The sequence below is a fragment of the Zingiber officinale genome, chromosome 9A (genome assembly GCF_018446385.1).
Source record: "Zingiber officinale cultivar Zhangliang chromosome 9A, Zo_v1.1, whole genome shotgun sequence".
Taxonomy (NCBI): Eukaryota; Viridiplantae; Streptophyta; class Magnoliopsida; order Zingiberales; family Zingiberaceae; genus Zingiber; species Zingiber officinale.
In genome coordinates, this window is record NC_056002.1 from 84,610,707 (window position 1) to 84,624,567 (window position 13,861).

The 13,861-nt window shown below is 39.8% G+C and overlaps 1 long non-coding RNA gene across 1 annotated transcript; it reads right to left on the reverse strand.

Annotated features, from left to right (window-relative positions):
• Positions 1–11,030: 11,030 nt before the first annotated feature.
• On the reverse strand, positions 11,031–13,619 carry LOC122021436. Its single transcript, XR_006122552.1, has 2 exons — positions 13,377–13,619; positions 11,031–11,265 (listed from the first exon to the last, which is right to left on the reverse strand). It is a non-coding gene; the product is annotated as an uncharacterized LOC122021436 (long non-coding RNA).
• Between the last annotated feature and the right edge of the window lie 242 nt (positions 13,620–13,861).

Here is a 13,861-nt window from a genome sequence, read left to right on the forward strand (position 1 = left end):
CACATAGCCATATCTACTGAAGTCATCAGTAAATGTAATGAAGTACCTATAACCACCTCTAGCAGACATTGAAAGGGCCACATACATCACTATGTATAAGACCTAACAAGTCAGTCGCTCTCTCACTGTGTCCACTAAAGGGAGTTTTGGTCATCTTGCCTAAAAGGCATGACTCACATGTCTCATATGATTCAAAATCAAATGAGTCTAGCAAACCATCTTTATGGAGTTGGGACAAGCGTTTGTCATTTATATGACCTAAGCGACAGTGCCAGAGATAGGTTTAGTTCATGTCATTTGACTTGAACCTCTTGGTACTTATGTTATAGATAGGGTTCTCAAGGTCTAGAATATAGAGTTCGTTCATCAGAGGTGCACTACAATAGAACATATCATTTAAATAAACTGAACAACATTTGTTCTTTATTATAAATGAAAAATCTTTCTTGTCCAAACAAGACACTGAAATTATGTTCTTAGTCAAGGCAGGCACATAACAACATTCATCTAATTCTAGTACAAGCCCAGAGGGTAGAGATAGATAGTAAGTTTCTACAGCAACAGCAGCAACCCGTACTCCATTGCCTACTCGTAGATCTATCTGGCCCTTCGTCAATGCTCTGCTATTTCTCAGCGCTTGTACATTAGTATAAATGTGAGAAGCACATCTGGTATCTAATACCCATGATGAAGAAATAGAGAGGTTGACTTCTATAACATGTATACCTGAAGTAGAAATCTTATTTCTCTTCTTCTTAAGATCTTCCAAGTATCCTGTGCAGTTCCTCTTCCAGTGCCCTACTTGTCCTTGATACAGTTGACGAAGATGTTCATCCATATCATAAGCAATCATTAACTCATGTGCTTATGAAGCTCAGAGTTCATGGTTGCGAGCATAAGACATGACACATCTAATACGTCATCTTGATGCTTCTTGTAAGCATCACGATCAGCTCGCGTGGCAGTGGCAGGAGGTGCCTCGGGAATGGGTTGCTCCAGGACGTACAGTTTTCTTTCCTGAGTGAGAACTATTCTCAGATTTCTGTACCAGTCCAGGAAATTAGCTCCGTTGAGCTTGTCCTTCTTAAGGACGGAACGCAGGGAGAAAGAGTTCGTATTTGACGTCATGGTTATCTACAACAGAAAATACAGAAAAATAAATATCATATTCTATTAATCATCTAATTAGGCCTTTAATTAAATGATGCTCCCACTGAATTATAGAATTTTTACAGAATCAAGTGAGTGATGTGGTCAAAACACACTAACTAGATTCTAACCAACTATCTATAATTCGTGTGGGACAAGATCCACATCATACTACGCCTTGAGTTAGCTTTGGCTAAATCGCCCAAGACTTAGTATGATTGGTAGGTAACTAATTACCAATTACATCTCTATGCAACTCTTGTTTATAGGATCAGGATCCACATTTATATTAAAACTCGAGTTAGCTTTGTCTAATACGCCTAAGAGTTAATATAAACATGATTTTGATCTATCTACCAACCATTGGAAAATGTCTATAGTTAAACTCGATCCAATTGAGTTAACTAGTTACTCAATCTAATTGAGTTGTACTCACCCATGCGTTGATAGGTGGGACCAAAATTGTCCCTCCGTACCCTACCAAGATAGTATGTGTTGCTCTGCTTTGGCAGATTCACAACAACATGCGATCGAGGTAGTGATAGGTATCACGGCATGGTAGGCATTACGAGTTGACGTGATTGAGATCTAATCTAATCGACGAGGTGTATCATATACACAATTTAGATCTAATCTAATCGTTAGGGCGCATCATATATACGATTTAGATCTAATCTAATCGTCGAGGTGTATCATATACGCGATTGATCGAATCGAATCGTTAAGGCGCTAATTAATTACTTATTCTAGAATGCATCACATATACACATACAAGCAATTAATTAAATATTTTGTGATTAGTCATGGCCCTACTATGATCTTCTCAAGCCAATGAGAAGATCGGATGGTCAACCTAAGGTCAACAGCTTCTCAAGCTCCTTCCTTGACCACCTTGTGTTGCTCGCGCCCTCCTCGTAACTCTGTCTTGAGTGGACCTTCCACCGCTCCATTTTGTACATTACAAAAGTGAAACTCGAGTTACATTCGAGTCTAAACTAATTTACAACAGGAAATAAAAATAGGAAAGGCACGACACGCAGGTCGCGTATCACATATAACACGCACATCATAGAAAATGGCACGCACGCCATAATATGAATTACAACACAGAATTTCCAATCTAATTGGGTCTTTTGGGCCATAACCATCACAAAATAATATATAATTCTAAATTATGTAATTTCTATAAATTTCTATAATTTTTCTTACAATTTTTATGAATAAAAATTCCCGGCGGTCCCGTTTAGCGATTTTCGGGCGCAATCGCGGAACGAAGCCCCTTGCGGGGTCAGGGACAGCACCCCTACCCGCGATATAACCATCGCAAGTGTTCCTAAGCGATCCTACAGTATCTTAGTCCGCTGTCCCAAAAGGATTTGGGGCGAAACCTTGCCGTTTCGGAAATATCTTCTCGGTAGTCGAAGCCTACAAGTGTCTAAACACTTGTGCTTCGCTTCTACGAGAAAATTACCCATAAAATCAATAAAAATCATAAAATTATAGAAACTTTCAGATATGTAGAATTTCATAAAATTCAAAATAAAATATATATACGCTTCACACGTGGCTCTGATACCACTGTTGGGTTTTTCGTGCCGTAAAAATCGCTTTTTGCGTTGCGGAAACCCCGAAACCCCCATGCCACGGATCCGTGCGAAGAAATAAAATTATGTAAAACTTTCATATACATGTTTTCTACTCCTAGATCTACATTAGATCTACAAAAGAAAAAGGTTACCCTTGATGTGAAGTCCTTCGCAATCTCGCTAGTCCAAGGTTCGTCGCAGGATCTCGAGAGTATCAAAGTAGATACTCCTCTGTGTATACACACGAACAACTCGATGGAGAGAACCTCTAAGGATGTGATAGCAACCTTAGAAGATCAGTAAAGGTGGAGGAGAGAGAGAGAAGAGAAGAGCTTGAGGAAGAAGGAGTTACTCACCAAGCACACAAAATGTACTAACTCCCTCATCTAAAGTGGCCGGCCACTTTAAGAGAGAATGTAACCTCCATGGGATGCCAAGAGTCACAACTCTTGGTAACTCCCATGATGTGGCATCTCACTTAAGCAATCATGATGATGTGGAGCAACATCATTGGTCCACTTCTTGCCAACTCACCAATGAGGTGGCAAATGGTCAAGTCAAACTTGACTCTTCATCTTCCTCTCAAGTCAAGTCAAACTTGACCACTTCTCTCCCATGGTTGATCAAATCTAACCATTGGTTCAAGTCAATTTTAATTTAATGAATCCCTATTCATTGAATTAAATTAATTCAATGACTCTAAGTCCAAATTAGACTCTTTTAATACATGAACCAAATTGAGTCCAACTCAATTAGCCTAATTTGGATTACTCTTAATCCAATTTGGTTCATCACATGAACCTAATCCTTTAGGTTCATCAAATGAACCTAATCTCCATCTAATTGCCCTTTGTGTGTGACCCTATAGGTTTTTATAACGTTGGTAATGCTCCTAAACCCATTTAGAAGCATAAATAATGAGCGGTATCTAGCAACACATCATTACTGTAACGACCACCCTTCTTACTACTACTCTCTAAGGGCGACCGTTACCTAACTCCTACTCTACTTACTAGTTTCACTTATGCTATTCTTAGCGACACTTAGATTTATCACGGTTCAGAGAAATTCCTACCGAAAAATTTCGGCAGAGTCTCCCCTGTACCGGTGACCAAATCCATAATACATAAGATATATACGCAGCCACAGGCGGCTGGAACACATTTTATTCACAACCACGCAGTAATAAATCAACAGGAAGAAAGAAACTACTCTAGCAATAGCAACAACTATACTACTCCAACTCATCATAAAAGAAAACTAATTACAAATGCGGAATAAACTTATTTACAGTCTCAACCCATAATAACACTTAAAAGAGAACTAAAAGAACTAAACAGAAAAGTCTTGGCAATTTGCCAGCTCATTCTGGATCTCTCCATAGTCCAGCCACCACACACATCCATCATCACCACCACCCTATCGCCTCCCTTCATATCTTAGCTTTTCCTTTATCTGCAGTAGGAGGAAAAAGAAAAGTATCTATAAGCGAAAATGCTTAGTAAGTACTAATCTATCTCACAAAACTCGAAATGCATAAATGAAATGCATAAGTGCTGAAACTGAAATAATAATAAAGCTATCTGCATGTGCTCATGGTATACAGAAAATGAACAGAATACAAATCATACTCAGTATCAAGCAGGATAACAAGAAACTAACAATGTAAACTTAGAATCAAAGAAACTAACCATTCTTATTTATTCTAAGCTTGGAACTTATTTCATTTCTTGTATCCTTGTGTTAGAAATTAATCTTTTAATTTCTATCCTTTACTTTCTTCTTCTTTCTTTCTTTCTTCCTTCTTACTTTTCTTTCTTTCTTTACTTTTCTTTACTTTGGGCCCAGGCTTAGTACCATCTCATGCGCGTTCCCTAATAGGTTGGGGTTGCGAGCCACCAATCCTAAAAGAGCAGACCTCGGTCTACCAGGGCCAAGACCTCGGAAATGGTCACCTGGATTTGTTTAACGACAAGCTCTTGGATGTCGGGTACTAGCCTCTTGCTTGACTTACTTGTTATCTTTCTTATTCTTTTATCTTCCTTATTATCTTTTATTAAAGATTGTGGGAGTCCTTTAAATATACTTAACAAGTATGGGTGTATAATCAACTAACCATGCTATATAACAGAATAAAACAAGTAACTTAAAGCTTACTGATCATGCTATAAGCTAAACTAAAGAAAACAAATTTAAAGCCTTTGAATCATACGATGAAAACATGGCAAAGGATGCTATTTTAGTGCTTCTAAACATGCTGTAAAATCAAGTATGGAATGATTCTAATCATGCTATAAATAAAGCAAAAGGAAGCTAACTTTGGGCTTTCTAAGTATGCTGTAATAAAAGCAATATATGTAACTCTACACTTTCTATCATGCTGTAGAAACAGAGCATGGAATGCTACTTTAAGGGCTTCTAAACCTGCTATTAAAACATGACAAAGAATACTACTTTAAGGCCTTTAAACATGCTATACAAAATAAGGTAACATGCTACTTTAAACTTCTTCAGCATGCCATAAAATAACACAAGGGAAAGCAAATCTGAACTCCCTAAGCGTGTTATAAAATAGAGCAAAGGAAAGCAAATCTGGACTTTCTAAACATGCTGTAAAATAGGGCAAAAATGCTACTTTAGGGATTCTCTAAACATGCTGTAAACTAGGCAAAAGAATGCAACTTTGAGCTTACTAAACATGCTGTGAAATAGGGCAAAGGAAGACTAATTTGATCTTATCAATCATGCTACAAAACACACTTTATATATAGCTGTTCGTGCCCTGTTTTTGGCCAGGAAAACTGAACTACAAGGTGCTCTAAATGTATGTTGTTTGTGCTTAATATAACAAGGTAAAACTAAGCTACAAATAAGTTGTTCAATACTACACTAAATTAAGTTTCATGGCAGCAAGGGGAAATTACACCTGCCCAACTAATTTCTAATGGAAACTATTCCATTTACCTAAAACCTCTTCTCAACTTCCTATAAATCTCACGGCAGCCAAAAGAAAGCTGAAGAATTGCTACTGTTCAGTCCACAGGAATGAACCAAATTCAAAGGAAATCTAAAACAGCAAGTATCTAAAGCTAACACCACATGCTTTAAACTAGGACAGACTTAAAACCATTCAAATCCCTTCTTCTCCCTTTTATCAACTCACAGCAGCCACCCAAAAGCAAGAATCCAACTTGCTAAATTGAAACTTAAGAAATCCAACTCTAAAAGAACTCAATAAACACATAGCAATGTGTACAATTTACAAATAACATAAAATCTACTCCTGGAACCAAGTAACAAGGCTGATCGTGCCCCTTTCCTAGCATAATTCTGCTTGCTGAAATGTTACAAACAAAATCCACGTAACTTATTCAAACCTATACCTTCACAGAATCACAGAAACCTTTAGGCATGTTACAACCGAAATGCAAAGGAAACCCACGGTAGAACATCCAAAGCCAAAATCTTTATAGTATGTTTCGGATTCAAGAAAACTCAGGAAAACAATGAAACGAAAACCGAAAGATCGGAGCAACTCCTACCGCAGGTGAGTAGTACTTACAGTCGGTTCTTGGACTTACAACCGAGGAGGAGGAAGGAGAAGGCTCTTAGGGTTTTCGGAGGGCTCGGGTTTGCAGATTTTCTGGCTTCCTCTTGTGCCCGCGAGCTCTTCTCTGTCGGGATGACCACCCACGGGTGAGGGCTGGCCGGAAGAAAGCTTCGCCGGCGCTGGAGACCCAAAAACCTAGCTTCTTCTTCGTTTCCGCTGAGGGAGAGGGCGCTGTCGCGAGGGAGAAGGAGAAAAAGATTTCGGGAGAAAATGTTAGGTTTTTGGAAAATCCAAAACCTAATTCCCTTTTATATATAAGGGTTTTATTCCAAACTATACTATATCCTTATTTAACTCTATTTGAGATTAACATAAATCTCTTATCCCAGCTGGTCAAGCCGGTTTGGCTTGGTTTGGTCCGACCCGAGGTCGCGGGTTCGAACCTCTTCTCCAACACTTTTTGCTTAAACTTCTTTGGTTTTGTAAAAATACTAAACGACCTCCAAAAATTACGTAAAAATACTCTAAAAATTCCTAAAAATCTCTAGAATATTTTAAAGGCATTCCCAAATATTTTTATGGCCCTTTAGAACTTGAAATGGGAAAATTGGGTCGTTACAATCCCCCATACCTTATAAAAAGTTCGTCCTCGAACTTAGAATAGCTCTGGATACTTCTGTCTCATACTGTCCTCCCGCTCCCAAGTGATTTCCTCGTGCTTCTGGTTCTGCCAGACGACCTTCACTAGTGGTACTTCTTTGTTTCTAAATCTCTTGACTGCTCTGTCCACTATCTATGTAGATCTGCTCTCATAACTAAGATCCTCTTGGATCTGCACTGACTGAGGCTGAATCACTTGGCTCGGGTCATGGAGACACTTCTTTAGCATGGAGACATGAAATACATTATGTGTTGCTAACATGTCTTGTAGTAAGTCCAGCCTGTAAGCTACTTTCCCAATACTCTCTATGATCAGGTAAGGTCCTACATAGCGAGGACTTAATTTGCCCTTCTTGCCAAATCTCATCACTCCCTTCATAGGAACGACCTTGAGGAAAAACTGAATCTCCTACTTGGAATTCCAGTGGCCTACGGCGTGTGTCAGCATAACTCTTCTGTCTGCTCTGGGCAGTCTCAATTCTCTGTCTGATTTTCTGGATCGCTTGAGTGGTCTCGTCTATCAGCTCTGTCTGAATACCCAATTCTGCTTCTATCTCTTTTCTCTCTCCTGCTTCTTGCCAGCATATGAGTGATCTACATTTCCTGCCATATAGCGCTTCATAAGGTGCCATCTTAATGGTAGCCTGATAGCTATTGTTGTAAGCGAATTCAGCTCAGCACAAATACTTGCACTAACTTCCTTTGAAATCTAGCGCACAAGCTCTGAGCATGTCTTCTAAAATCTGATTCACTCGCTTTGTCTGTCCATCAGTCTGTGGATGGAAAGCTGTGCTGAACTTGAGTTTGGTGCCTAGTGCATTCTGAACGCACTCCCAAAAGTGTGAGGTGAAGCACCCATCTCTATCAGAAATGATAGATTTAGAAACTCCATGAAGTCTGACTACCTCTTTAACATATAGCTGGGCCAACTGCTCTATGGAGTGGGACACCTTGATGGCTAGGAAGTGAGCAGACTTGGTCAATCGGTCTACTATTACCCATATAGCATCATATCCATTGGTGGTTCTTGGAAGACCTGTTATGAAGTCCATGGAAATGTCTTACCATTTCCATTCTGGTATTGGAAGAGACTGAAGAACTCCTCCTGGTCTCTGGTGTTCTACTTTGACTCTCTGACATGTCAAGCAGGTACTGACATACTTAGCTACATCTCTTTTGAGTCCTGACCACCAAAACCTCTGTTTCACATCCTGGTACATCTTGGAAGAACCAGGATGCATGGAGTATGGTGTACTGTGAGCTTCCTCTAAGATCTTCTTTCTCAGTTCCTCATCATTGGGCACACAAATGCGACTCCCCTGATAAAGAATTCCGCTGTCTGTTACTCTAAACTCTATTCTAAACTCTGAGTTGTCTTCTTTCTGTATCCCCTGCTTGATCTTCTGGATGTCTGGATCTTCACTTTGCTTTCTCTGTACCTCCTCAAGCAATGTGGACTCTAAGGTCAATGCAGAGAGTTGCCCTTCAATAATTTCAAGTCCAAAATCCAACAACTCCTTCTGCAGTGGCAGGGCTAATGATGACAAAGACATCAGGGATGCACTGGATTTTCTGTTGAGTGCATCTGCCACTTTGTTAGCTTTGCCTGGGTGGTAGAGGATTTCACAGTCGTAATCTTTGACCAACTCCAGCCACCTGTGCTGTCTCATGTTTAAGTCCTTCTGAGTGAAGAAGTACTTAAGACTCTGATGATCTGTGAAGATTCTACACTGAACTCCATACAAATAATGTCGCCAGAGTTTAAGTGCAAAAACCACAGCTGTCAGCTCAAGATCATGAGTAGGGTAGTTCTTCTTATAATCTTTGAGTTGTCTGGAAGCATAAGCTATGACTTTTCCTTCTTGCATGAGTACAGCTCCTAAGCCCATCTTGGAAGCATCACTGTAGATGTCGAAACTCTTGTCGCTCTGTGGAACAGTCAGAACGGGAGCACTGATCAATCTCTTCTTTAGCTCTTGGAAACTCTGCTCACATTTATCTGACCATTCGAATCTCTTGTTCTTTCTGGTGAGGGCTGTTAGTGGAGAGGCTATCCTGGAAAAGTCCTCCACGAACTTCCTGTAGTACCCAGCTAAACCAAGGAAGCTTCTGACCTCTCTGACGTTCTTGGGTCTACTCCAGTTGTTGACCGCTTCCACTTTGGCTGGATCCACTTGAATACCTTCTTTAGAAATAATGTGATCTAAAAACGCCACCTGATTTAACCAGAACTCGCACTTTGAGAATTTAGCATAAAGCTGCTTCTGCTGAAGAGTCTGCAGTACTATCCTCAAGTGCGTGTCATGCTCCTTTGGGGTCCTTGAATAGACCAGAATGTCATCGATGAATACAATGACAAATCTGTCAAGATATTCTCTGAACACTCTGTTCATTAGGTCCATGAAGACCGCAGGTGCATTGGTCACTCCAAATGGCATAACTACAAACTCGTAGTGTCCATATCTGGTTCTGAATGCCGTTCTGGGTATATCTCATTCTTTCACTTTCAGCCGATGGTACCCAGAGCGCAAGTCTATCTTTTAGAACACCGTCGCTCCTCTTAACTGATCAAATAAGTCATCGATCCTGGGAAGGGGGGTACTTGTCCTTTAACTGCTGCTTTGCTCAGCGTTCTAAAATCTATGCATATTAGCACAGATCCGTCTTTCTTCTTAACGAACAACTCTGGAGCTCCCCGGGGTGAATGACTAGGGCGAATGAAGCCTTTGTCAAGTAACTCCTGTAGTTGTTCTTGTGACTCCTTCAGCTCTACTGAAGACATGTGATACGGAGCTTTTGAAATTGGACCGGTTCTAGGAACCAATTCAATCTCAAATCCATTCATTTATTGGGAGGTAGTCCAGGTAGATCTGCTGGGAATACCTCGGGATATTCACAGACCACCCGAACCCCCTCTTTCTTACCTTCTTCCTATTCTTCTACACTTACTTGACTGGGGCTCCGGGCTCCCTACTGTCTTGTCTTCTATCTTGGCTGGCTTGAACTCTATAACTCCTCATAGTGCTTGTTGGTGATAGAACTCTTCATAGAACTCTAACTGAAACTCTGCCCAGCTCATCTAATCGACTGCTCTCTTACTCTCCACTCGCTCCCACCACATACAAACACCTCCAGATAGGCAGAAAGAGGCACACTTGACCTTCTCGACTTCTGGCCAGTCAAGAAACTCCATAGTGCTCTCTAGTGTTTTAAACCAAGCCTGGGCATCCCAGGGCTCAGTCGTGCTTGAGAAGCTTTCTGGTTTCAGCTTCAGCCACTGGATGAGGTATGCTTCTTGTCTTCTAGGTGTTATGGCGACTTCCAAGGCAACTGATGGGACTTCAGTCACCACTGGGGTCTCCACATTAGTGGTTGGGGAAGTGGGAGGAGCTGGCTTCTGATTGCCCATTAGATTGGCAATCACTTGCTGCTATCCTGCTACCTGTCTCTGGAGTTAGGCAACAACTTCAGAGAGATTGGGCTCAGTTGATCTAAACTCTTCGTTCTCCTGATCATGGTTCTCAATACGAATGGTACGGGGACATCCTTTTTCTTAACATCTAATTATGCAAAGAAAAGGACTTGATATCTTACTTTAACCCTTCTAATCATACATAAATATGAATAAAGAAAAGGGAACTAAATCTTTTATCTTACTTAAGCACTCAAACAAATAAGTACACTATACTGCAGTTAATAATAAGGAAAGCAGAATAAAGAAAGGATTTAAATACTTTCTTACTTGGAGACGGCGAGGATGATGCTGATGTGTGTGTGATGCTGGAGAATGGAACACTGCTCTGATACCAACTGTAACGACCACCCTTCTTACTACTACTCTCTAAGGGCGACCGTTACCTAACTCCTACTCTACTTACTAGTTTCACTTATGCTATTCTTAGCGACACTTAGATTTATCACGGTTCAGAGAAATTCCTACCGAAAAATTTCGGCAGAGTCTCCCCTGTACCGGTGACCAAATCCATAATACATAAGATATATACGCAGCCACAGGCGGCTGGAACACATTTTATTCACAACCACGCAGTAATAAATCAACAGGAAGAAAGAAACTACTCTAGCAATAGCAACAACTATACTACTCCAACTCATAATAAAAGAAAACTAATTACAAATGCGGAATAAACTTATTTACAGTCTCAACCCATAATAACACTTAAAAGAGAACTAAAAGAACTAAACAGAAAAGTCTTGGCAATTTGCCAGCTCATTCTGGATCTCTCCATAGTCCAGCCACCACACACATCCATCATCACCACCACCCTATCGCCTCCCTTCATATCTTAGCTTTTCCTTTATCTGCAGTAGGAGGAAAAAGAAAAGTATCTATAAGCGAAAACGCTTAGTAAGTACTAATCTATCTCACAAAACTCGAAATGCATAAATGAAATGCATAAGTGCTGAAACTGAAATAATAATAAAGCTATCTGCATGTGCTCATGGTATACAGAAAATGAACAGAATACAAATCATACTCAGTATCAAGCAGGATAACAAGAAACTAACAATGTAAACTTAGAATCAAAGAAACTAACCATTCTTATTTATTCTAAGCTTGGAACTTATTTCATTTCTTGTATCCTTGTGTTAGAAATTAATCTTTTAATTTCTATCCTTTACTTTCTTCTTCTTTCTTTCTTTCTTCCTTCTTACTTTTCTTTCTTTCTTTACTTTTCTTTACTTTGGGCCCAGGCTTAGTACCATCTCATGCGCGTTCCCTAATAGGTTGGGGTTGCGAGCCACCAATCCTAAAAGAGCAGACCTCGGTCTACCAGGGCCAAGACCTCGGAAATGGTCACCTGGATTTGTTTAACGACAAGCTCTTGGATGTCGGGTACTAGCCTCTTGCTTGACTTACTTGTTATCTTTCTTATTCTTTTATCTTCCTTATTATCTTTTATTAAAGATTGTGGGAGTCCTTTAAATATACTTAACAAGTATGGGTGTATAATCAACTAACCATGCTATATAACAGAATAAAACAAGTAACTTAAAGCTTACTGATCATGCTATAAGCTAAACTAAAGAAAACAAATTTAAAGCCTTTGAATCATACGATGAAAACATGGCAAAGGATGCTATTTTAGTGCTTCTAAACATGCTGTAAAATCAAGTATGGAATGATTCTAATCATGCTATAAATAAAGCAAAAGGAAGCTAACTTTGGGCTTTCTAAGTATGCTGTAATAAAAGCAATATATGTAACTCTACACTTTCTATCATGCTGTAGAAACAGAGCATGGAATGCTACTTTAAGGGCTTCTAAACCTGCTATTAAAACATGACAAAGAATACTACTTTAAGGCCTTTAAACATGCTATACAAAATAAGGTAACATGCTACTTTAAACTTCTTCAGCATGCCATAAAATAACACAAGGGAAAGCAAATCTGAACTCCCTAAGCGTGTTATAAAATAGAGCAAAGGAAAGCAAATCTGGACTTTCTAACCATGCTATAAAATAGGGCAAAAATGCTACTTTAGGGATTCTCTAAACATGCTGTAAACTAGGCAAAAGAATGCAACTTTGAGCTTACTAAACATGCTGTGAAATAGGGCAAAGGAAGACTAATTTGATCTTATCAATCATGCTACAAAACACACTTTATATATAGCTGTTCGTGCCCTGTTTTTGGCCAGGAAAACTGAACTACAAGGTGCTCTAAATGTATGTTGTTTGTGCTTAATATAACAAGGTAAAACTAAGCTACAAATAAGCTGTTCAATACTACACAGCTTAAATTAAGTTTCATGGCAGCAAGGGGAAATTACACCTGCCCAACTAATTTCTAATGGAAACTATTCCATTTACCTAAAACCTCTTCTCAACTTCCTATAAATCTCACGGCAGCCAAAAGAAAGCTGAAGAATTGCTACTGTTCAGTCCACAGGAATGAACCAAATTCAAAGGAAATCTAAAACAGCAAGTATCTAAAGCTAACACCACATGCTTTAAACTAGGACAGACTTAAAACCATTCAAATCCCTTCTTCTCCCTTTTATCAACTCACAGCAGCCACCCAAAAGCAAGAATCCAACTTGCTAAATTGAAACTTAAGAAATCCAACTCTAAAAGAACTCAATAAACACATAGCAATGTGTACAATTTACAAATAACATAAAATCTACTCCTGGAACCAAGTAACAAGGCTGATCGTGCCCCTTTCCTAGCATAATTCTGCTTGCTGAAATGTTACAAACAACATCCACGTAACTTATTCAAACCTATACCTTCACAGAATCACAGAAACCTTTAGGCATGTTACAACCGAAATGCAAAGGAAACCCACGGAAGAACATCCAAAGCCAAAATCTTTATAGTATGTTTCGGATTCAAGAAAACTCAGGAAAACAAGGAAACGAAAACCGAAAGATCGGAGCAACTCCTACCACAGGTGAGTAGTACTTACAGCCGGTTCTTGGACTTACAACCGAGGAGGAGGAAGGAGAAGGCTCTTAGGGTTTTCGGAGGGCTCGGGTTTGCAGATTTTCTGGCTTCCTCTTGTGCCCGCGAGCTCTTCTCTGTCGGGATGACCACCCACGGGTGAGGGCTGGCCGGAAGAAAGCTTCGCCGGCGCCGGAGACCCAAAAACCTAGCTTCTTCTTCGTTTCCGCCGAGGGAGAGGGCGCCGTCGCGAGGGAGAAGGAGAAAAAGATTTCGGGAGAAAATGTTAGGTTTTTGGAAAATCCAAAACCTAATTCCCTTTTATATATAAGGGTTTTATTCCAAACTATACTATATCCTTATTTAACTCTATTTGAGATTAACATAAATCTCTTATCCCAGCTGGTCAAGCCGGTTTGGCTTGGTTTGGTCCGACCCGAGGTCGCGGGTTCGAACCTCTTCTCCAACACTTTTTGCTTAAACTTCTTTGGTTTTGTAAAAATACTAAAC